The sequence below is a fragment of the Panthera pardus genome, unplaced genomic scaffold, assembly GCF_024362965.1.
Source record: "Panthera pardus isolate Hobbes unplaced genomic scaffold, ASM2436296v1 HiC_scaffold_10, whole genome shotgun sequence".
NCBI lineage: Eukaryota > Metazoa > Chordata > Mammalia > Carnivora > Felidae > Panthera > Panthera pardus.
The window spans coordinates 59,563,335-59,585,308 of NW_026526655.1; the positions used below are offsets into that span (position 1 = coordinate 59,563,335).

General features: G+C 41.8%; 1 long non-coding RNA gene across 1 annotated transcript; it reads left to right on the forward strand.

Moving 5' to 3' along the window:
* The first annotated feature begins 3,349 nt into the window (after nt 1-3,349).
* On the forward strand, nt 3,350-6,048 carry LOC109273167 (uncharacterized). Its single transcript, XR_002082881.2, has 3 exons — nt 3,350-3,487; nt 3,678-3,733; nt 5,842-6,048. It is a non-coding gene; the product is annotated as an uncharacterized LOC109273167 (long non-coding RNA).
* The last annotated feature ends 15,926 nt before the right edge of the window (nt 6,049-21,974 follow it).

Consider the following 21,974-nt stretch of genomic DNA (forward strand, 5'->3'; position numbering starts at 1 on the left):
CCCAAATTGAGCTGGTCCTCCCCTTCTTAGCTGGCACTTCGGTTACTATTGTTGCTCAAGCATGCTCCTTGCTTGTTTGGAGAGGGGGGCTCTCCAAACCTTTTGCCCACCCCGAGGGGGTATAGCAATAGATCTCTTTCAACTATGTGCATGATCCTCTCTGAAATGCATCTTAGATGCAAGATTCTCTAGCCCTTTACATCTCGATTATGTTTACAAAGCCCTTATAAGCTGGTCTCTTCAGTACCCCCTACCTGACTCAAGCCGACTTCAACTCTAACGGTCTCCCCTGCCTTCTCTCTGAGGATGGCTGAGCACTAACCAAGCAGTGGATCCAATGATGGCGAAGGACCAAGGGATCTGAGCAGCTACTGAAGAACAGATGACCAGTCAATTAGGATCTGAGGCAAGGGGGTTAACAGGGTGAGGAGCCCTCATCTACCGTGTCATTCTCTGAAGGCTGGGATCAGCTTTGCAGTCACTGGAGGGGCCCAAGGTGACCCAGCGCTCAGAGGCCTGGTAACCACCTCTGCCACATGGATGGGCCCACTCCCTACCCTCAAGGCCCACCCACCCACATCACTATGTGAGGCTGGGCTTTGAAACAGATGGAGGGACCTACACTCGGTGGAGTCCAAGGCTCATCATTTCTTCAACAGACTGGCACCAGAGCTCCATTAAAAAAAACTGACATTGCATATTGGTGTGTATTCTTGAGGGCTATAAAATCAAGGATAACAGGGCATCGTTACTGATGTGGGGTGTGTCTGAGGGCGCGTTTGCAGTGAAAATGAGTTTCCAACACATTCCCATGTAGGGGCTGCTCAGCGTCACCAACCACTGGTTAATTCATTAATATTATTCGGTGAAAAACATTTCTTCCATTTCATTTGTTAATAAATCTATTTTCATTCTCATGGAAATCAGCCCCTTTCAAGTTCAGTTAAGAGGAATATTTCATAACTTCCAGGATGGGAAGTATTTTTATTTAAACATTTGCAACAACTAAATGGAGGGCTTCTACTTTTCATCTTTAAGGATATTTTCCTTGTGGTTCTTGAATGCTTTGTGGTTAGGAAAGATTGTAAAACTATGAAACACGACACAGAAAATTAAATAGAAAGGAAACTGATTTCAGTAATGTTGGCTTTGTTGGTATCATTAGCTGTAACTCAGTTAAATAGTAGGAATTTATTTTTAAGTTTAAAAAATTTGTAAGGGTACCATCTGCCTGGTAAAAAGAGAAGTGTGTCTGAAATAGGAGCATACGTAGGAGAATGTTTGTTGCAAAATTTTTAATTCTGTGCAAACATCGTTGAATTTTTCTTAGGAAAAATAAAAAGGTCCAAAAAGGTGGATTCTATAGTATGAAACACTTCTAAGAGAAGTATTTGATGGCGTGCTTCTGTGGCATCCCACTGCTTCTGTAATGCTGTGTCTGGGAACCACGGGTACCATGGAATTGTGTCATTACCACTTTGTACTTTTCGTTCATTTTAAAACCCAACGGAAGAGGCAACATTTGTGTATGCCCGAGACCTGAAGTGGTTAAGCCTTTGTTTTATTTTTTAAAAAGGAAGAAGCAGTATTTCCAACCCCCCCCCTCTAATTCTAATGTCCTTTTGATGTATTGTAGTAAATGATTTCATCATCACCTTTGTGCTCATTTAGCATCTACTCAAAGTAGATCAGAAAAGAAAAAGAAATAGTACCCTACAACCAGCAAGAGGCTTTGCACACTGGCAGCCTGCAGTGGCTGAGGTAAGGGGGTGTGCAGGAAGCTGATCCCCAGGTTAGAACCAAGCCTTAGTGGAGCCTGAACAGGGATCACTTCCAGAATGCCTTCGCACTAGTCAACCTGGCTTCTAGAAATACTTGTACATAATAATGAGGAAATGTTAATAATGATTATTTTCAGTAGCATAGGACAAGCCAAGCCCTCAAAAAGAGAAAGTTTTCATTGGTAAGGCATTTCATTTAAACACTGAAATGTGCTGTAATGTGAAGTAGGAAATAAGTTTTGAAAGGAAGCTGATGATTAAGAAGAAATGCAGTGGGCATTTAATAAGTGGAGGAACTGCAAGATAATTAACTGGCATGCATAAAGATTCATGCTTTATACCAAAATTTTAATTTTGCACATAAATGTGCCTGATGTAGGCAGCATTTAATCACCTAGCTGACAGGAGTAACTACTTTCATTTAACCTTGACTGAAGATCATGAATTCTAACAGGTTTAATTGGATACATCATTTAACAGAATGAACAGAGCAAATTTTTCTCAATTCATAGGTTCTGATTGACATGCACCAGCAATAAGGCGTTGCACGATTACAGCTGCTCAGCATTCCTGCCCTGGGCAGCAATTGCCATAGTGATGTGACACCACTGGATCACTGGGGCACGGGAACTATGCTGAATCTCCCCTTGTTTTGAAAAGGGCAGCGCTTAAAAAAGGAAAGAAGGAAGGAAGGGAAAAAAGAGAGGGAGAGACTGAAAAAGAAAGGGACTCGGACACTTACATTTTTTTTTCCCATATTCATCACATTGATATGCACTGGAAGAGAAGGGGTAGGTCTTGTTATCCACCACACGGAAAGATGGGGGGATAATGATGTTGTCTTTTATCGGTTTAGCACTTCTTTTCAGAATGTCAGAAACAACTACAGTCAAACAAAACAGACTCAGAAAAGAGAACCTAAAAGAAAACCATGACGACTTAAGGTCTCCAATCCTTGCACATGCAGCGTGATATGAGCTCTTAGTGCCACTCTCTACACAGGGAGCATGGGCATCTCACTTTGAATCTCCAGGGTCCGACACGCACTGGAGAGATACAGACCTGGCTTTGAGTGAGTGGTTTGTTGCTTCAGTCACGAAAACCCAAACGAATCCAGGAGAAAAGAAGGAAAGTCCCCAACGTAAATTATAAACCTTCTCCTCCTGATTAAGCATCAATATCAAACTGAAAGACACTGCTCAGGTGGTTGAATCCTATATTCCCTGGGCAACCTCAAATACCTCCATCAGTTTTGTACAATATGCTGAAGAGGACCAGAAGGTCTATACCTCAAGAAACACTGCCAGTCCCGCCAGTTTCAGATGTAAAAATAAAAACTGAAAGCACTGAATTTTAAAGACTTTCCTTTACAAATTAAACATCAGTAGCCCCCTTCCTTTGTTTCCTTGCTTTCCACTCATTATTCTTGTTCAGCAGACCCACTGGATTGTCAGAATGCCTCCACTCCTGCAGACTTGGTGAGTCACGCCCTCTGCCTCTCCCCCACGGTACCGCGTGGTAAACACTGACTTGCTCATTGGTTGTCCTTTTACCGGTTACCTTCTCTTTGCATCCCTCCCCCCAACACCACCTAAACTGGGGGCTTCTTGAGGACAGATCCTATGTTTTTCATTTCCATATCCATGGTTCCCAGAGTAGTGCCTAGTGGCTAGCTCTGTAATGCCATAATGAACTAGTGAACTGAAGTGAGTGGGGAGGTGATTGGGGGGGGGGGAGAGGGGAGCGGTTCTTAAGAGTCGTGAAGAATCACAATGCTTCTGCTTTTTCTCTCCTGTCTTTTCCTTCCCTTCACCTAGTCTTTCTGCCTTTCTCACTTGCTTTTTCCTGTCTTCCCTTCTCTTTCCTAAGCCTTACCAATATGCATTCATTTGGCAGAGGCTTACTGTGCAAGCTACATGCCAGGCCATGTGCTGAAGGCTGGGGCCTCCAAGGTGAGTAAAACAAAGCTCTCCTACAATAGCTCACAGTCTGGAGGGAGAGACGGATGAGACATATATAATTATAATATAATATTATTTGTATTGTACTATGATGAGCAACAAGGCTGTGGGAACTGAGAGAAGGGTAGATGTGGGACTATTCTTGCCTGGCGTTCAGAGAAAGCTTTTGCGAAGGAGGTGACATATTCGAATGAGGAGCAAGCGTGGAAGCCTGAAAGATTCTGCAGAGAAAACAGCATTTACAAGGTTCTAGGGTGTGAAACAGCATGACTTCTTCTAGGAACGGAAAGAAATTCTGTGAAACAGGGATGGAGGTAGGGGCCAGGGAGGTCTGAGAGGCAGGCAAAAGCCAGGCCATAGAGGCTCTTGTGTGACATACCAAGGAGTCTGGACTTTATTCTAGAGATGATGAGGAACAGTAACAAAATTTTTTATTGGGGGGGGGGGGGTCAGTCCGTGCTTTGGAGACGTAACTCTGACAAGGGGTGTGAGGGACGGATTTGAGCAAGAAAAGAATAAAAGCCCGGGGTCTGGCTTCTGTTGCCCTGACAGAAATCCCTTGTCCTCCCTCCCCCTCCTCCATGGGGCTTCCTGCACTTCCAACGAATTTCTTTTCTGTCCTTTCCCTACTTTCCTGCTCCTACCTTTTTTTCTTTCCCTCCAGAATGAACTCAAATGCTCTTCCAAAGAATTGTTGAACCACAAATTTTTGAAATTTGGTAATAGTCCATAAAGGATCCAATTCTCAACAAGGTTGTAGGGTGGTTCCCATAGGCAGTTCACTGTTCTCCACTTTCACTGAGGAGAAGGGAGAGGGAGGCAGTGGATGGCCTCCAGCAGGAAGAACTTTCATTAGGGAATGGGGAAGACTTCTGAAGAGACCTCCTGGGCCTACTTTTCTCCAGAGGCTGTGAAGCTGAGGAGGGCTGAGGGGACCCCTCCCCCCGTCCCAGCACTGGGTCCCCATGGGTTCCTAAAGCACCTAGGCTGGAGACAGAACTCCCACCCTATAGGTGCCAGCCCTCAGTGTTCCCCTTTCCTCCCGATCCCAAACATCAAGTGCTCTGCCCTCCGACCCACTTTAGTCACAGAACCAGAGGATCACCTGCCACCTGACGGTGAGGTGATGAGAATCCATGCCCCTGCTAGGCTCACCCCCGGCAGGGCACCCACATCAACATGTGGGGGACATACTCCCCTCAGGCCCACGAATAAAGGAGGAATTTAAGTAGAGGCCTGGATCACTGCCCTCTTTCCTCCCCTCTCCAGAAACAAATGACTTGGGTTTCTCAGCCCCTCAGGCTCACTGTGGCTGCACTTAACTATAAATTCTTTTTTTTTAATTTGCCCTCATTTGCACATCAACCGATTATCTCTCTACTGAATTGTGAGTATATGAGTTCAGGGACCATACACCTTACTCATCTTTGTACCATCCTTCCCCTTTAACTTCATAGTCCAGTGTCTGGCAGCTGGCAGCTGTTGAATTGTGCACCCCCCAAAATTCTTTTTTTTAAAGTTTATTTATTATTTATTTTGAGAAAGACAGTACATGCACATGTGAGTGGAGGAAAGGCAGAGAGAGAGGGAGAGAGCTGTCAGCGCAGAGCCCGATGGGGGCCTGAACTCACGAACCTTGAGATCATGACCTGAGCTAAAACCAAGAGTCGGACGCTTAACCAACTGAGCTGCCCAGGCACCCCTGTGCACCCCCAAAATTCTTATGCTGAGGTGCTAACCCCTAGTGACTGTATTTGAAGATAGAATCGTTATAGGGTTAATCAGGTTATAATGAGGTCATTACAGTAGGTCCAATCCAATGTTACCAGTGTCCTTATAAAAATGGGAAATTTGAGGGGTGCCTGGGTGGTTCAGTCGGTTAAGCGGCCAACTTCGGCTCAGGTCATGATCTCGCAGTCTGTGAGTTCGAGCCCTGCATCAGGCTCTGTGCTGACAGCTCAGAGCCTGGAGCTTGCTTCTGTTTCTGTGTCTCTCCCTCTCTCTCTGCACCCCCCCACCCCAATTTGTGCTCTGTCTCTCTCTGCCTTTCAAAAATGAATAAATGTTAAAAAATATATATATATATGGGAAATTTGAAGACATTCATACAGGGAGAATGCCATGTGAAGATAAAGGAAGAGATCAGAGTGAACAAGGAACACCAAAGACCGCCAGCAGAGCATCAGGAAGAAGCATGGAACTATTCCCCATCACAGCCCTCAGAAGGAACCAACCTTGCCAACACCTTGGTCTTGGACTTCTAGCCTCTAGAACTTGGAGACAATAAATACCTATTGTTTAGGCCACCCAGTCTGTTATGGCACTTTGTTACGTAACTTTGTTATGGCAGCCCTAGCAGCCGTCTGTCTAATAGAATCAGAGGGTTCTAGAAAGGGATAATTGTTCTACCTGATGAAAGGTTGTCCACTTTATCATCTGTGTTATCATCAATGCAGGCTGATAATATAAGATACTGGATAGACTTTGCAATGTCTGGTCTTTTCTCCTAATTCAGTTTAATGATCTACAGTGGTTTTGTAGGCATATAACCATGATCCAGCTGTTAGGAAAGAAAGGAGGGATCAGAAGGTTGGAGGGGGATGTCGCTTAACTGGCCCGAGGAGTTTTAAGTAGTAGTTAGATCAGGGCCAGGCTAAAAGAATAATTCCACAGGCCCAAGAAACACTGACTGAGTTCCTTCCCTCAGGTTCTATAAACAATTCTTTCCTACTTCCAGTTAGGCTCCTGGCCTCCGTTTCCCTAATAATAAAACAGACTGATAATGGCTCAGCAGCCCTTGTGTAAACAGGTAGTCATACCCAAGGAACTTTGAGATTTTCATATGTTACATATCTGAAGAGAGTTTTTCTGGTTCTTACTAATTATTCCAGTGTTAATGTATTTTTTCATAAAAGTACCATGAGCAAAATACTCTGCACAATGCCATACCTACAAATGCCTTCCCAATATACTGGTGAGAACGTAAACAGTTTCCCTGCCTTCGTGGAAGCTCTTTATAAACATTAAATGAGAAGATGATTTGTCGAAAGAGAGCAGCCAATCAGAAACACACATACACAAATGATTCTTTTACTATTTGAACACAACTTGGACCATGATTCTTCTTGAATGTTGCCTCTTCTTTTCCAAATCTCCCTTTCCTCACCTTCCCTCTCCCCCAAAGAAACAGCCAAGTCTCTTGAATGCACGTACATGCACAGCCTTCATTTTCCTAACCATTCTTTCCACTTATCCTCAGTGAGCTCCATTGTCATTGCAGCATGCTCAATGGGACCCCCAATCTCCCTGGCTCCCTTTCTCCATTACATCCCCAGCTGGAAGTCGTACTCTCACTGGCACCACCCCAGCTCCCAGCCGGGTTCCCTCCCTCTGAGCCGTTGATTCATCACAGCTCTTCAAATCTCACCTTAAAAGCTTCCCCTGGGCTTTATCTTGCAGGCAGCACTCAATGCAAAATGTTTGGAGACACTTCGTATTAAGTGTGTTATTGGCACTAATGGTACACACAAATCAATTGTATTAAATCTTCATGACTTCAGGTAATTTGTCTGCGAAAATGACATTCTCCATTTCCCACTAGGATTTTGAATTTGTGTGTATGTTCTTTTTTTGTCCTCGGTGCCGTTCTGAACAAACAACAAAAATTACATAAACTGCCGAACGTCCTTTTCTTCCATTTCCCCTACTGCACCTTCTCATTGTGCGAATTGGCACAGTCTCCCGAACGCAGTTGTGTTTACTTCTGGGGCACACTGTGTAATTTAACTTTCTGCAATATGAAATAAGTCAGTGGCGATATTTTTACTTGTTCTGACAATGTCCAAAGTTGTCTCTCACTGTTTTTATTTAAAGGAACTAGACACAAACCTGGCTGCCTTCGCCACGGCCTCTGGGAGGGCTACAGCTGAGAAAATCCGCAGTCAGGACGAAGTGAATAGAACTAACAAGACTATTGAGCTGGCCAACAGATTAGTGAAAGGTCTGGAGGTGAGGTCCTACAGGGCAGACTAATGAAGCAGGCTGCAGAAAGCACTTCTTTGTTATACACTACTGATCTGGCAATAACAGCAGCACTTAGCAAAGAGCCTGATGAGCTGAAAAAATTATGTCATTAGCATTCATTTTTTTCATAATAGAAACATGTTTTTGACCTTTACATTTTCTTACATTTTACCATGCTGCGGCCTGTGTTAACTGTAAGAGTACCTAGTGACTAGCATATTCACAAAGCCCAACAGGAAAGGAAACAGTCGCTCTTTCTTGAGTATTGACAAATAAAGTTGATGCAATTAAAAAGGCAAAGACTTTATTCGGAACAATTAGACAATGCTAATGATAGAGCCCTAGGTTGGTTTACCACGAAGCACAGTGCAATTTGTCCGACTTAGTTAAGGAATATGATAATGCCCTAATTATCTGTCTAAGATGGGCCCTGGATATTACAGAGGAGACAAAGAATAAAGAGTGGCAAACCATGAATTATCCGAAATAATCCATATTGTTAAAGGTTGGCTCCTGAGAAAGTCTGGTCACTGGCAGCTTTCTCATTTGCCATTCATCTATTGTTAATTTAATCTTTTGTATATATTCAAATTTTTTTTCCCTGGGTTAACATTTGTTGGGAGAATGTCTCTTCTTGTTCCCCGCCATTGTCGGAGGCATGTTTTTTCCAACCAGCGGCTCTCCATGCCTTTCTTTTATTCTGGTAACTGGACTTGCAGTGGGCCAAGAAAGCATTGGCCCACTGCTAATTAAACAGATTTATCCAACTGGATATTATTAGGAGAATTTAAAATATAAATTGATGAGTGCTTGTTTAGTGCCATTTGAAGTACAAACTGAAAGGATTTATCGGCTATGAAGAAAAAGTCTCAGTGTCTCCGATGAAAGCTGGAAAATCTAATGAATTTAAATGTATCCCACCAGGGTAGCCATATTTCTTCTGACTGTGAGACACTGATGTCTCTCAAATTAATGGAAGTAAATTACTATCTTAATCCGACAAATCTATCACTGTTTTATCAAATCAATTTGCCAGCTCCCAAATAGATGAGGGGAAATAGTAGAGGAGTAGCAATGGATTTCTTTTTTTCCAAGGAGTAGTGTGAATCCCCGTACTCTGAAAGAGCACCCGTACTTGAACTTTACTTAGTTTCACTCCACCTGATGAAGCTCTTTGTGCAAAAAAATACCTGTTGGAACAAGTTCAGGGCAATGACCATGATCTAAGCCCAGAGAGTGTTGGATCTCTTCCAGTGTCTTCTGCTCTACCCTTTCTGACATAATGAATCTGTGGCCTCCAAAGAACATTCTATTGGGACTGTGAACACAGGACATCTGCCGGAAGACTTGCCTTCCCTCAGCGGCTTTGGCTTTGTGCTGGCTCCTTTGCCGGCCAGACCCCCATTCGGCTTGTTGAGAATTCATGCCAGCACAACTCACCCATCAGCAGATAAATTCTACCACACCATGATGGAGATGCTTGGTGTGTCTACTCCCAAATCTTCTTTGATGGAATACTTCTGCCATTTATTTTGAGGTGCTTCAAAACAAATGAAAGCACTGGAGACTGTGTGGCAGTGCAGAAATCCACACACATCTGTACGTGCATGATGAGAGGGCCCAACCATACAATGGTCACAAAAACACTGCCATTTCTGCTTCTCTGGCAATTTGGGCAATTAAGGCTCAGTTTCTGCAAGCATGTCTCTCTTAAGCTACATATTCCTTATACTCAAAAATGTTTTGGGGGCACCTGGGTGGCTCAGTCAGTAAAGCATCCAACTTTGGCTCAGGTCGTGATCTCATGGTGCACAAGTTTGAGCCCTGTGTCGGACTCTTTGCTGACAGCTCAGAGCCTGGAGCCTGCTTCGGATTCTGTGTCTCCCTCTCTTTCTGCTCCTCCCCCACTCAGACTCTGTCTCTCTCTCAAAAATAAACATTAAAAAATGTTTTGATATTTAGCCCATTAAATATTACCATCCCAGAGATGGAGTTTGCTTAAAAATATCTTCTCTTTTTTGCCTGTGTTCTACTTTCGTGCTCCTTATTTTTTTCCTCCCTCATTTTCTTTTCTTCATTACTCTCTCCTTCCTGCCTTTTTATTTTTATTTCAGCTTCACAGAGGCATAATTGACAAATAAAATTATAAGATATTTAAAGTGAACATCATGGCGATTTGATATATCTATACACTGTGAAAGGACACCCCCCCCATTGAATTAATTAACACACCCATCATCTCACATACTTATCTTTGGGGGGGGGGTGAGAACATTTAAATTCTACTCTCTTCGCAAGTTTCAATTAAACAATACAGTCGTTATCAAGGATAGTCACCATGTTTTGCATTGCCTCCTCAGAGCTCACCTGTTTGACAGCTGCAAGTCTGTGCCCTTTTACCCATCTTTCCCTATCCCCCTCCCCACCTCAGTCCCTGGTAGCAGTTTCTACTCCCCATTTCTAGGAATTTATCTCTTTTTTCTTAGAGTCCACATAAAAGTGATATCATGCAGTATTTGTCTTTGTCTGGCTTATTTCACTTAGTATAGTGCCATCAAGATGCATCCATGTTGTCGCAACCTGCAGGACTTCTTTCTCGTGGCTGAATGATATTCCAGTGTGTGTGTGTGTGTGTGTGTGTAGATATAGATACACATATACATACACATACACACATGCCTATATGTATATATGTCCATATACGTATATATGTACATGTGTGTCTGTATCTCATATATCTCATGTTCCTTTACCCATTCATCTGCTGATAGAGACTTAGGTTGTTTCCGTTCTTTGGCTATAGTAAATAAGGCTGCAATGAACACACAAGTACAGATATCTTTTTGAAATTCTGTTTTCATTTCCTTTGGGATGAAGTGGGATTGCTGGGTCATATGGTATAGTTCTATTTAATTTTTTGAGGAACCTCCATACTGTTTTCCATAGCACCCTCCCTGTAATTTTTTTTAACCTTTCTGACTTCTTCTTCTCTTTTTTCCCTCTTTTTTTCTCTTTCTTCCTTTCTTCCCTCCTTCTTCATCCCATGTCTTTTTTCCTTCTAGGTATATTTTTTCCACTGTATTTTTCCATGTAGAAGAGTAGAAATCTAATTATCACTGATTTTTTTTTTATAAAGGCAACCCTTTTGGAACAGATTATTACATTTTTGTCTCTTCCTTTGTAAAATACTAAAATGGTTCATTACAATAAGTTCTGTGTTTACAGTTTGAAATTTATGTTTGGAATAATCAGAGTCTTCATTTGTAAGTTCTGAGCATTTCTCCCTCTTTGGTACTGTACTAATATCCACTTCATTATCATTTAAAATAGTTCTTTGGTATCACTCATTATTAAATGTTGTTATAAGAACTGTTTTCACCTGGACTATTTCATTACCATCATAAAATTCATTTAATTAGCAGGGTTTTTTTTTTTAATTAGAACACAGTAAAAAATGAAGTGCAGAAATTTTACTAAGACCTGTTGCTTTCAAACATGCTGTTATCTTCTGGAGGAAAATTTCAGAGCATTGAGTATATAGACTTTGACCCAGGAATCTCACTGCTAGGACTTTATCCTTAGGAAATAAGAATATGGCAAGAATATGTTAGACATAACATCAATGTGGCCAAACTGGGAACTGGCTAAACAATTTATGGGTCATCCATAATATGGAATATTATATACCCATTAAAAATAATGTGGTAAAAGAATATTTTTATCACATGGAAAAATGTTCTTAGTATATTTTGAAGTAAACAAAGCAAGTTCCAAAACAAGACATATGCTGTGATCTCAGTTTGGCAACATATTGCCTCTCAGCTCCAAATCTAACTTGATTACCTCTTCTGCCTTAACAGGCCGGGCTCTTTACTCATTTTTCCTTGGCAGCAAGCATGATGTTAGGTTGGTCAGTAGAGGGAAGAAGAGAGAAAATGCAGGAGGAAGAAGCTTCCTCTCCTGATTCCAGAACTTTTCTTTCATTTTTCTTCTTCCTTCAATACCACTACCAGATGCTTTTGCCCCAGACGCACACCCAGAGCGTGCTGTCCCTCAGCAGACACTCAGCCCCACCCCAGCCAGCGACCACCTTGCTGCAGTCTTCCCAACAGGGACACCGTCATCCCAAGCTCCATTCATCTTGCCAGCAAGCTGACTCTTGGGAACCCAACTGCCTCTGAGCACCTGCCCTGCAGAGGTATGTTCCCTGATTGCCTGGTCACTGTGGACCAGTGTTGGCTCAGGCAACCCAAGAATGTCACCATCCAGTGGGGCTGTCATCCTCTCCAGGAAGGCCTGTGTCTGCTTTGGGAAGGAGGCCCCTCCTTTAAAGTCATTCCTCCCTTGGATGTTCTTTCTCAGCCTTAGGGTATTCTTTTGAGTTTTGTTTTCACCTTCCTAATTACACCTATGTTATAGTTAATAGCTCTTTACAATAAATTTTCTGTGTCCAAATTGCTGTGTGATTTCTGTCTCCTGATTGGACCCTAACACACATGTTTACATATAGGAAGAGAGAAAAAACACTGAGACAGAATGGCAAAAGCTTAACAGAGGTTGCCTCTGGGTAGTGTGATAATAGGTCTTTTCCATGTTGGTCTTTGTGGATTACACTACTTTCCAAAATATTTTGTGAGAAGCCTTTTATTTATTTTCATTTCTATTCTAAGATTCATTACTGTGCCAGCAAAAGTTAAACCTTTATATGAGTTTATCTTTTTGCTACATAATTCAGATTCGAAACCAAAATGGTCATTATTAGGTGTCTATTCAATCAGCAGATTGGATGGGAATGTGGGGTCACACAAAGTCCCCCAACGCTGACTTTCGTTTTAAAGTCACCCTATTGATGCAAAGCTGTTAAGAACTGCTGTTGTAAATAGAAGACATTTTTTAAAAATACTGTAGCAATCTTGAACAATTTATCATGCAATTTTATTGCAGTCTTCTGCTATTTAGAGATCTGTGTCTATACATATAGCAAATTGGCTTCTCACCATTTCAGCAAAAGTACCGCTAATGAAGGAGGACCCTGTGGTAGGATGAATTCTAAGATAGTCCCTCAAGATTCACAACCCTTAAGGTATAAACTCCTTCTCTCAGTTATTCAATCAAACACCGCAATGAAAGGATCGTACAGATGTCATTAAGCTTCCAAACCAGCTGAGCTCAAGATAGGGAAATTATCTCTAATTATCATATATTAGGCCTGAACTAGTCCTATGAGCTCTTTAAAAGCAGAGGGTTTTCTCTGGCTTGGTTGCAGAAAAGGAGAAAATCCAAGATCAGGAAGCACAACAGGGATTCAACATGGAGAAGTTCTCCACTGCTGCCTGAAAACGAAGGGACCAAGTAAGTGGCCAGAAATATGAGCTGAAAACAGCTCCTGCTCATAGCCTGAAGGGACAAAGGACCTTAGTTCTACAGCCACAGGAACTGAATTCTGCCAACAACCTGAACACGCCTAGAAGCATATTCTTCCCTAGAGCCTCCAAAAGAGAACAGAGAACAACTAGAAGGCAGATAGGTTGGATCTCACCGGCCACTCCTATTCTTAAGGATTTAACAATGGACACCGACTTTAAAACTCCTGGAGGCAACTAGAGATTCCTTGGAAAACTGAGCCTTGACCTTCTTGCATCCATGTGGCTATCCCTGGTGTCCCTGGTGTCCCTGGTGTCCCTGGGAAAAGGCATCTTGGGCACCACCAACACACACACATCAGGATGAGGCATTCAGGTTCTGGATTACAGAGTGCACACATTCACTCATTATCGGACATACTAGGACTACCTTTCTTTATTCACATTCCTTGAGGTTTTGATTTTAAAGACTGACTCCATGGTGAGCAAGACTTGGGAAATGACCACTACTTTTTATGTTTTGGTTACAACTTTGCAATTGAGTAACCTCTTAGTAACAGCCTTCTGTTCCAACACTTCTCTCTACTCCTCCCATTAACCCTCTCCCTTACTCATTGTCCTTCTTGCTCTTATTTTCCTAACATGATCTGATTTGGTTACTTTTTGCTTTTGCTTTTAGTTTTCTGGATGGCCACTTTTTCTCCACTCTGCTTCTTGTTTTTGGTCAGTTGCACAGGGTGGGAAATAAGAGGTATACATTTTGGCCTATCAGCTTTCGAATCTTGAAAATTTGAAATCTGGTTTCAGACCACTTTAAATAATTTCTGCCAGTTATCAGAGAAGGAGAAGCTAAACTCTTAATAGAGGAGAATGAATCTGGAAAATCCTAAAAAGAACAGGTTTGCCTGTGTCACTTTGAACTTAGATGATGTCGCCAGAGGGAAGAAATCGCCACCCTTGGATGGGAGCTGCAGGATTTCCTCTGCCCTCCAAGTGAGTTTGTTTTTTCCCTGGTTTCCTGATAGATATTAATCCTGGTCCACTAATTCTGAATGCTCCCTCTGCAAATGGTTATTTCTCTAGTCTCCTACAGGCACTTCAAGAATAGGGCAAAACAACGCTTTATTTCCCTTTTGAAGTCGACTGGGAATTGAATGACAGAAGCCATAAAATCACAGCAAAAGCCCTTGAGATGATCAAGTTGGAAGGGCAGTGATGCATGTTTCCTCTGTTGACAAGACTGACATTAGAGGTTTGAAAAGTCTTTATTGATGTTTCAGGCAGCACTCACAAAGACGGAAGATGATTTCGAAATCGAGTTGAAAATTCAGCTATCAGAGGAGTCCCTCACCTGCCTTCCCTCTGCACAGAGTAATTTCCTTGGGGACACTTCCCCATTGCAGAAGCTAGCCCAATAGAAACAGCCCAATACAGCAGCAGGGGCCGGAATAGAAGTTAAATATACAGGAAATAGACTTGATGAGTGTTACATGTTGAATGGTGTCCCCCCACAAATGCTTATGTGGAAGTCCTAACCCCCAGTACCTCACAAGGTGATCTTCTTTGGAAATAGGGTCATTGCAGATGAAATCAGATAAGTTAAAATGAACTCAAACTGGAATAGGGTGAGCCCCTAACCACTATGAGCAGTGGTCCTTCTAAAAAGGGAAAATTTGGGGCTGCGTGGGTGGCTCAGTTGATTGAGTGTCTGACTCCTGATTTTGGATCAGGTCACCATTTCACGGTTTGTGAGTTTGAGCCCCGCGTCACGCTCTGCGCTGACAGTGTGGAGCCTGCTTGGGATACTTTCTTTCCTTCTCCCTCTCTGCCTCTCTCTCTCTCTCAAAATAAATAAATAAACTTAAAAAAAAAAGAAAAGAAAATCTGGACACAGGGACCCCCACAGAGAAAGAAGGGCATGTGAGGATTGAAGGTTATGTAACCACAGGCCAAAGGAGTACCAGAAGCCAGGAGAAAGGCCTGGAACAGACCCTTCTAGCACCTTCAGAGCATGTGTGGTCCTGCTGATGCCTTGATTTGGAACTTTTGGCCTCCAAAACTGTGAGACAGTAAATTCTGTTGCTCTAAACCACCCAGTTTGTGGCACTTTGTTACAAGAGTCCTAAGAAACGAATACAATGAAGACAGTGACTGTCCCCTCTTGGCTTTTGAGTGCCTCAGGGCAAACAATACATCATCATTGCCCTTAAACCCACTGCCCAAATTAGAAAACTTTGAACAGGAGGAATAGGCAGGGCTGCAAAGGTCTTTGACCTAGGAGCAAACCAGAGATCTCTGGGAGCTGCCCAGTAAACCACGGCCCAGTCCAGAAATGAATGCTCACGATATCCCTCGGCACCAGCATTTCTCTGTGATGACTGTGCCCAAGAGCTGCTACCTCATGCTTACGATCCAACATTCTTTTCCGCTGAAAGTGGATGGGAGCAGTAGTTGTCTAGAGATCATTAGTTCATTCAAATATGCGTGTGTGTGCGCCTTTTAAAAAAATGCTTATTTATTTAGAGAGAGGGAGTGCATGCACACGCAGGAGGGGCAAAGAGACAGGGGGAGAGAGAATCCCAAGCAGGCTCTTTACTGTTAGCACAGAGCCCGTTGCAGGGCTCGATCTCACGAGCCATGAGATCATGACCTGAGCTTGAAGTCATGAGTCAGACGCTTAACTGACTGAGCTACCCAGGCGCTCCTGTCTGCCTCTTTTTAAATAATAAAACTGCTCACTAGAAAGTTAAGTTCTTTAAATTCAGTGTAACAACTTTTTCCAGTATAAAATATTTAAAAAGTAAGTACTCTAACACTATTTTTCAAATTTATCTGTTGCTCACAGTTACCTAAATAGAACTTTTGGACACTTTACTTCTCTTGCTCATTTTGGGAAAATCAATATTGTTTTAGCAACTCACCATTTTAAATAACTACTGTCAACTTAGCCTGATTTGTTTTTCTTTCTGTGTCAAGGTCTTTTGTGATGATAAAATCAAATTGACTCATTTAAAAAATCTCCTGCACATTTCATAATTTTTTTCCTGATATTGAAGCTTACACATGTTGCAGCTGACAGCAGTATGGCTTCGTTTCACTTAATATTAGCATGTAGTTTAAGTAAATATATACAAGTGCATGCAGGTTATGCCCCATTTTTAAAAAAATTTTTTTTAATGTTTATTCACTTTTGAGAGACAGAGAAAGACAGAGCATGAGTGGGGGAGGGGCAGAGAGAGGGAGACACAGAACCCGAAGCAGGCTCCAGGCTCCGAGCTGTCAGCACAGAGCGCCCAACGCAAGGCTTGAACTCACAAACTGTGAGATCATGACCTGAGCCGAAGTTGGACCCTCAACCGACTGAGCCACCCAGGCACCCCAGGTTATGCCCCATTTTAGCCATAGGGATCCCACCCTTATATTCTAAGATACAGGAAGCACGTTCTTTAGAAGGCACAGGTAGGAGTGGAACTTTCCTCCTCTTCATTAACATCAGATTTATGGGTGCTTTTAGCATCAGATTTAAAGATAGATACAGGGGCGCCTGGGTGGCTCAGCTGGTTGAGCATCCAACTCTTGATTTCGGCTCAGGTCATGATCCCAGGGTCGTGGGATCAAACCCTGTGTCAGGCTCTCTCTCTCCCTCTCTGCCACTCCCCCCACCCCACACTCCTGCTCTCTCTCTCTAAAATTAAAAAAAACAAAACAAAACAGAAAGATGGATACAAATCAGTGTGTGTTATTCTGCCCTTAGCTTTGCTCGTCCCATTCTCTGTAATGTAAACCTGCAAAGGGAAGAATGGCTGGCTAGGGAGGGCAGGGGTCTTAGGCTTGTTTTGACGTCTCAGGTTTCTCAGACTCCTGCCTAAATTTATTTCACCTCATTCTCCAGGTTCCAGGATGAAGGAGTCACAAATGCAGAAGTAAAACAAAGTACCTTCATCAAAATGCAAAAGAGACTCTTCATAGTAACAAAAGAGAAAACTCTAATTTGATAAAGGAGGAGGGTGGATTTAAAATGCATGATAATGTCTCAGACTTGGACGAGGAAAGAAGCTAAAGATTGTCTTTGAAACATGATTTGGCAGTTTCTCACCAACCCCAGTTTCTTCTGGATTTTTCGTCCTTGTACATTCTGTTACTTTTCAAGAGCCACCCAAGCTTCCATGGCAGGAAGCTGTCCAAGGAGTCCCAGTGTCGTTTTGTGATTTTGTGTCCCCCCTCCCTGCTCCATATTCACCAGGCGTGTCCAGTATTTCCATAGTTGGCATCTTTTTGGTAAGCATTTTCACCACAGAACTAATTGGCTATAGGGCAATTTTGCCATAAAAGAAAAAAATCACACAAAAGAGACATCCATCGAAAAGGACATATGGAGCATGAAAAATAAATAACAAAGTCAAAAATATTTCATTGTGAAATACAAAATATTTGGATACATTTAAAATGGGTGTAGTTGTGTGGCAATACTGTGCAAATGTGGACTAGAGCACATCTTCAGAGTCTTTCTTCCATAGCGTTATATATACATATATAGTTTTTCTTATTGATGCATCTCCTGTGCATCACACTTTTTCTATTCTTTCTGAAATTTCGTCCTTCACTGAGAGGTGTCGGTTTACAAATACCAAGATGCGTATATGTAACTGAGTTTGTACTGCACTGTGAAAGCCTTCTTCACTGTTGTTTGTTTTTGGCCTATTGTCCCGTGCCTGTTGATAGACTTTCCAAAATTCTATGGGAAATGCGGGTTAAAAGCTCTGTGCCACTGTATAGACCACTATACATACACACACACACACACACACACACACACATATGTATTACAGAAATGGGTGTAACTGTATCAATGGAGAAATAAAACCAAACTGTCAACTACTTGATGGAACCAACAAATTGTCAAACCGACTGTCAACCAGCTTTTTTTAATGTCTTACTGTACAATTGCCTTATGCCAGTTAGCTATGTGGCAAAAATGTGTGCCACAAAGATGCTTATAGGGAAACTACCAAGAAACTTCATTAGAGCCACCCTCAGGGTCAAGGACAACGTAAAGAGAGTATGTGAACACATCAGAGAAACACTTTTCTCCATTGCAGCAAAACCGACTCAAAGAGCATGCCCTCCTGGTAGAGGGTCACAAGCATCATCTTTTTAGATGACAGACAGTACATTATACTTTCACAACTATCTCAGCTATCTCTGGCCAGAATACCTGAGTTTGTCACGCAAACACAAAATGTGATCTGTGGGAAATAGGAGTAATCTTGCAAAATGTTAAGATTCTCTTCTTGACTCAAATCTTGGCTAAAAATATTTCACTGGGAAGGAGTTTTCTTACCAGCTGGATGTGGTTGATTAAGGAATTTGTCTGGAACAGATTGGCTAGTCTCACCTATGTGTGATTTTACTTTGTCACTCAGGATTTTCTGAATATACAAAGGCCCCTAGAGACTCAAGCGGTGGGTACAAATGTGCATGCAAAAATCCAGAAAAAACACTCTGCTACATTTTTCCTTGCTTTATGATTCATCAAGGCAGATTGAAATCGTTAATGCCACCCTAAAAGAGAATAATTTGCTCTGGTCTCACAAGTAGGATCAGGGCCAATAAACTGTAACAAAGTATTATATTTAGGACACACATATAACTCCACACGAGGATAACATAATCTACACATGATTCATAGAGTTAGTTCCAATCAATTCTCCTCCTGTGAATACATGGGGCTAATAGGTCTACTGTGGCTTTTGCATTTCCATCCACATTTTGATGCATTCGTTCACTAGCAAGCACAAATTATTAATCAGAGTAGCCTTTTTCATGCTTCTGCTATTTGTACCCAGAGCCATCTGGAATGCAAACCAAGAAGAATAAAATTCAGAGGTCAAATCATACCCAGTTTGCCATGTAAAATTAAGGGTTAAGATGGGACGTTTTAAAAAAGCAACATATTGTTGGGATGAGCACCGGGTGTTGTATGTAAGCCATGAACCATGGGAAGCTACCCCAAAAACCAAGAGCACACTTTACACACTTGTGTGTTAGCCAATTTGACAATAAATTATATTATATTAAATAAATAAATCAATCAACAAACATGAAACTTCCCTCTATCCACTTCGACTCTGTTCTGGTTTCAACTTTACGGCTGCCTGCTGCTAGCATGTCATGTGAAATTAGCTATCAGGCATTTGAAGGTGAAGAGCTGATTTTACAGCTCATTGACGTCTAAGGGATGTACTGCATTTAATTAAGATAGTTCTTTATATAGGATTTAAAAATATTTATAATGCTTCCCAGACTGTCAACAGATGAAGTTAACCAAATAAGTGGGAAAAAAATTTTGCCTCCAGATAATAATGAACCAGCCCAAAATTTACATACTGTTCATGCACACACACATAAAAATTCTACTTAAAAAAAGTGATAGGGTGGAGAGAAAAGTTACATAGATAAAGAAGAGTAGTATTTTTAAAACACAGCAAGTATTCAATTATAGCTGATTTAAATGTACCATCAGGGGTGCCTGGGTGGCTCAGTCGGTTAAGCCTCTGACTCTTGATTTTGGCTCAGGTCATGATCTCAGGGTTTGGGAGGATCAAACCCCACATCAGGCTCTGTGCTCATGGCACGGAGCCTGCTTGGGAGTCTCTCTCCCCCATCTCCCTCTGCCCCTCCCCCCCCCACTCTCTCTCTCTCAAAATAAATAAACTTTAGAATAAATAAAATGTACCATCAAATGGATTTAAGCACAGAGAAGAAATTACCAACTAGGAATAAAGGCTGTGTTCTCTAGGAGACAGAATGTGGGAGTGAAGGTCACATGACTTTTTGGCTTACCTGTATACCTCTACTACTACTAGGTGACCTTCTGTCTACATGCTTTGGGTTCTAGTTCATCCATAGTGGGAAAGCACCCATCTGACAATCTAGAACAATAATATTTCCCATATACCTCTTAGCTTTAATACTGAAGAATTTTGAGACTATACCATAAGTGAAAATATAAATAGAAACACTTACTGTGAGTCTCCACCAAGTAAGGGAAAAAAAGTAGTGGCTGTGGTTTTAGAAAGGGTTGAGAGAAGTCCCACTTAATGACAGGGACATAATAATGACACCGTGACATAGCGATTTACAGTCTCTTACCGGAACTCCTTTGCAGTGGATGTGTTTCAGAATTTAGAAATGTTAGGAATTTAAAACTGTAACAGTACATATGTCATACATTATATAATATCTGCATTATAGTACGGGCAGTATTCCATAATTAAACACACTCATATTTCTGTAGCTAACTGTAAGTTTGTACTAAATGAAGTAAATAAAAATTATCAATAGCCGCATAGCAGGTCATGCCATGTTTTGTCACCAAGGGAATTATAAAATAACTTCCAGTTTTCAGAAAAGGTTTTTAGAGTGTGGCTAAGGGCTTATACACCTATATTATCCTTTTCAATGCAGCATCACCCACAAATTTCATGAGCACCTGTCAAAGATGCACTAAAGTTGGTAAAATAGGTAATGACATCCCTGTATGACAATGTGGATCTGAGGGTTTAAAGGTGACATAACTTGGCCCAAGATCTTATACCTGGTTCTTGGAAAAGTGGGAACCAAGCATTAGTTTACAGAAATGCTCAAATGGTGGGAATGCACAATGAAATATCACCCCAGCACTGTCCTCAAAGTCCACACTTTTGAAGGAAGAGGTAATGACCTCATCCCCTGGTTCACTGTCACTTCTATTAATAACTACCCTCATGGGGGGTGCCTGGGTAGTTCAAATGGTTAAGCGTCTGACTCTTGATCTCACCCCAGGTCATGATCTCACGCTTTCATGAGCCTCACGTCAGGCTCTGGGCTGACACCATGGAGCCTGCTTGAAATTCTCTTTCTCTCCCTCTCTCTCTGCCCCTCCCCATCTCTCTCTCTCTCTCTCTCTCTCTCTCTCTCTCTCACACACACACACACACACACACACACACACACATTCTTTCTTCCTAAATAAATAATAAATAAACAAACATTGGGAAAAAATTAAGGGGCACTTGGGTGGCTCAGTTCATTAAGCATCCAACTTTGGCTCAGCTCATGATCTCACGGTTTGTGAGTTTGATCCCCGCATCAGGCTCTCTGCTGTCAGCACAGAGCCTGCTTCAGATCCTCTGTCTCTCTCTCTCTTTTTCTCTCTCTCTCTCTGCTCCTCTCCCACTCACACTCTCTCTCTTTCTCTATTTCTCTCTCTCAAAAATAAACATTAAAAAAATTTTTTTTAATGAAAGAAATAACTACCTTCCTGGTGATCCAATTTCCAGCCTTATAGTAAATTCCATGTATCCTATTTCATGTGCTGAGAGTTTTTTACATACTTCTCTAAAAAGGAACTTCTCTAAATAAAAACTAATTATTTCTATTACCTTCTACTAGCACAAAAAAAGGTTTTTCTTTGCTTTTTTTTATAACTTCTTCGTAGAAGAGCATAGAAGGCAGGTTTCTCTTATTTGTGCATGGAGTTCCAGGCTCTTGCTGAGAGGAAGGAAAAGGACATATAAAATGACAAGAATGAGACAAAACCTAGGAAAATGATTATCAAAAGAACACTCCTTCCCAAAGAGTGCAGTATGCAAAGAAGAGGCAAGGGTACCATTTCTATGGAGAAATCTGACAAACATTTCCTCAGCCAGTGATCAAGTGATGGCATGGTGATACAATATGCCCTTGATACAATGAGAAGGGCACTTTTCCTCTGTGTCTTCCCCTCAAAACCCCATAATCCCAGTTTAATCATGAGAAAGACATCAAAGAAACCCATATTGAGGAGCATTTTACAAAATACCTGA